The sequence below is a fragment of the Pinus tabuliformis genome, chromosome 2_2, assembly GCF_031772625.1.
Source record: "Pinus tabuliformis cultivar Carrire ecotype Pingquan chromosome 2_2, CPIR1, whole genome shotgun sequence".
Taxonomy (NCBI): Eukaryota; Viridiplantae; Streptophyta; class Pinopsida; order Pinales; family Pinaceae; genus Pinus; species Pinus tabuliformis.
In genome coordinates, this window is record NC_142300.1 from 1,209,594,962 (window position 1) to 1,209,599,266 (window position 4,305).

The following is a 4,305-nucleotide window of genomic DNA, read 5'->3' on the forward strand; positions in this document are numbered from 1 at the left end:
CAGGATAGGACACCTTGGCCAGAGGCATGCGAGGAGGTATGGTGCATAAAATGCAAAGGCCAGGGGCATGACAAGGACCACTGTCCAGTGTTTGCAAATTACTTGGTGGGAGGAGGGTTGATGCCATTAAGACTTGAGGCACAAGCAGGACCAAGTGTGGCACCTTCACTATGCTGCACGATCTCTCAGATAGGAGGAAAACACACTACATATAATTTTCATCTATTGCAGAAGCATACGCAGATGACCCAGCAATTGTTTTGTAATTTCTGCAGGTCGGTAGGCCATGATGAACACACCTGCAGAAGCTACGAACTAATGATGGATTAGACTCCTACCTACAAGGTGCAGACCGAAACGTGAGCCCTCGACCCAAATGCAGGAATGGTACACGCTGGATTTTAGGGGTGCAGATGAGGTCGGGGTGGAATGGGACCAGGAAGGGGTCACGGACAAGTAATTTGTTACAATTGTGGAGGGCCAGGGTACTATGCCCGCGATTGTACGAACCCAACCAGGGCATCATGTTTGTTCTATACTCTGTTTGACAATGAGGTAGAAGACTGCCCTACCTTGATAGCGAGGCTGCGCAAAAAAGGGGTACTCCAGCCCCCTTCGACTCAGAATTGGTAGATGATGAGGTCTGAACCACGCGAAGAAGACCCGAATGTAAACATGATGCTTAGGAGCGGTATGACCACTAGTGATGATAAAGGTAATCAGTTAGAAGAAAGTGCGTGGGTTCGCAAGACTCCTACAAGGGAACCCAAATTTAATTTAGAACGCGTGAAGGAGACATTCATGGAAGCTAAGAAGAGCTTCACGGAGGCCTCCACTTCAGGTAGTAAGGATCAAATAGAACCAGGGATGGATCCTTCAATGCTCACTACCTTTCTGGAGACATGCATGAAACTACTACATGACAGCAAGGCAGTAAAAGGACTATAGGAACTTATCACTAGGTGCGTGGGGTCAGGAGAATCGCGCGTGGTTCGGAAACTTGGAAAACATGCATTGCGCACAGGAAGGGAAATGAGGTTGACTGCGCAAATTGGTGAGTATGAAATGGATCAGGTAATCCTAGATCTTAGATCAGATGTGAATGTACTACCAAAACAAACATGGGAACACATGGGCAGACCCGCGCTACAATGGTCTCCTATTCAGTTGTGAATGGCGAACCAACAGAAGATCTTTCCCATGGGAAGATTGCAAGGGGTAATGGTAGATATTGAAGGTGCGAGCACGCAGGTGGATTTTGAAGTGATAGAGATTGTCAATGACAACAATCCCTATCCCGCACTACTAGGAATAGATTGGGCCACCGATATGAATGGAGTCATAAATCTGAAGAAGCGCAAAATGATTTTTGAGAAAAAGTCACTACGCGTAGTAGTACCGTTAGATCAGCCGAAGGAGCACGATACACTGAACTGGTATGTGATGATGATAGTGAAGATGATCTCGATTGCATCTATAAGATAACTACGCGATAACAGGATTGGATGAATATGACTGCAGATGGAAGGATTTCATGGGAGCCGAAAAGCTCCTGCACTTCAGATTCAGACGAAGAAGTAGAGCGATGGCAGAATCGGCTGCACAAAGTAACAACACTTAATTGCAACGTGATGGTTAGATGACTATGCTACATGACAATAGAGGCAAGGGATCTACCTACATATGATGGGTTGACAGCGGTGGATGAATTCCTAAACAAATTTGAAAGTGAAGTACCAAAACAGTAGCAGTTTGATGCTCTGAAATAAGCACTACGCATGACGCCCACAAGATGGTGGGGTACACATCAGAGAAGTTTTAAGGACTAGCGTGGATGCAAGAGGATGATGTGCCGATGATTTGGAAAACCCCAGCTAAGGATGAGAGCCAGTCACCAAGGGCAGAACAACTTGCGCACCCACCTTTCCCAATGGGTATGGACATATGCCATGCATCCCACACAAGTGCACACCACTCCCCAAATAGAGAATCGGAACAAAAGGTAGTAGCAAGAAAGGAAAAGCGTGCCAAGGAATATCCATGAAGAAGCATTTGATAGGGTGTGCGAAGTGCTGAACAAGGTTCACCAGGTGAGGCGCACTGACTGGGACCTGCACGTACCAGCAGTTCGATGGGCCTATAGGACCATGTGCAAAACCCTAACCATGGAAATGATTCCAAGGGTGCAGAATAGAGTAGGGACCGTAATTTCTGAAGAGAATATAGAGAGGAATTCACATGTAATAGTGCTTGCAGGTGTGATAGTGTGTGAAGCCCAAGATGAAGAAATAACACAGCTAGGCGAGGTCGAACACACAAGGCTTCAGGAAGCCATTCAGGGAGGGAACCTTAGACTTCGTGAACTCAAAAAAGACTGGGTATGACTAAGGAAGAAAAGCATTTTGATGGACGCAGAGGTCAAGAGGTTGGAAAACAAGATCAAGCAATCATGTCTCATCGATATGGTAAGGAAAGATGCATATGATCATACCAATGAATTAGAAGACTATCACCGAGAATTTATGACTCTACTGCCATGACTACGATTGCATCTCACCAAATGCAGTAACTAGGGGAGCGCACTAAATACGATAGAGTGTGTGGCACCAATTGTCGCGAGGGACATTGAGGGTTTTCCCTGGACTACCCTGAGGGGTGAAATGGAGCCCCACACGGGTGGTGTGACCACCTAACTAGCCATCGGAAGAACAGTCTCAATGCTCCAGGCAGTTGAAAGAGAGTGCGGGACTATAAAAGAGTCTACGTGGGAGATGTGCGATAAGGGGGGTGCACGTAGAGTTAGCATGTCACAAGGTTCACGCCCGCGCACAGAGGGTTGCGCTGCCACGTGGGTAGGCTGGGAAGTGACTGTTGGTGTCACTGTTCATGACGGGATGTCCGGTTTGAGGCCAAATGGAGCAGGCGGCGGACATTTAAGACAACAATTATGGGCAAGATTTTGGAAAATCTACCACCAAGAAAGCATTGATGGCCCGAAATTGGGGGGAACGGTCGAATTTGAATTCAAAAGGTGTTATAAAACTCCAAGGGCCAACCACAAGACAACACTTGTTCACTTGAGACTTGAGCGGTTGAATAGAGCACAGAGTGTTGAGCGTCGAGCGACATTCGAGCCCCTAGGTTCGCAAAAGACCGCATACAGTACAGACAAGATGATGGATACCACGGTAGGTTTGGGATTTGAAGAAGGAACTGCCGGCGAGGTTGTGCCGACCAACATGGTACACGATGTTCCCGAATATACTGGGGTTGCACCAGAAATCTCGAAATCCCCTCGTACACCAAGACCGAAAAAAGATAAGTAGATAATGGGACCAGTCTGCATGTCCCTGAGGAATCTGCAGTTTGGTAAGCTATCAATGGAGGAAAAGGGCAAGGTTGTCACCATTGAGTCAGATGAAGAGGAGGAGGACTTACAAGCTCTGATTGCAGAGGTAGAGGAAGAAGAAGACATGGAGGTGGACATCCAACCGATGTGCTCTACAGCAAAATTGCCTGAGTATGTCCCTCCGCAAAAGGGGAAAGCTAAGGTACCAAAGGATCTGGATGCAATGAAGAGTGTGATCTAGACCCTGCTCCTCCCCGATGGAATTACCTTTGAGGGTCCGCTCCTAGGACGTGTGCCTACCCTAAAATTTGAAGACTAGGATCTTGCAGATAGCGAGAAGTTCCCACACTTAGAGATGGAGAGCCTAATGAAACAAAATATGGAGGGGCCGGTGATCACATTACAACCGCAAAAATGGCTACACGGTGTGGAGAATACCAGTTTGCTTCATCTACTGTGGATACCACACTTTCAGTGCATGCCCATCGCCATTTTTGTCATTAGGCAGTTGCTTTGCCTGGTGCATGATGGGTACTTATGGCTGGAGGAGCCTATTCCCATCATGGCAAATCTCATCCATATAATTTCTCGACTTCCCTATAAGGGAAAGAACCCCACAATGATAGTAGGAAAAAGTGGCGATTTGGCTCTCGCCGAAGCCATGAAGAAAAAATATAAGCTTGAGAAGAAAAAGAGAGGTTACGCCATCGACAGTATTAAGGATAAAGGGGTGCAAGGAGCCACCCAACTCCTGGCCACCAAGGTAATGAGAAAATGCCGTAGTGATGAGGTACCAGCTCCGGTAGTTGCATTGGCCGAACAATGCGCTAACGGGGTTCTAGTTTAACTCGGCCAAGTTCCTCTACGAAAAATTTTCGCTCAACTACAAGGAGGCCCAGGAGTAGGGTAAGACCTTCCACTATGCGTGGTTTCTCTTGTCCATCTTGTTGGTAGCA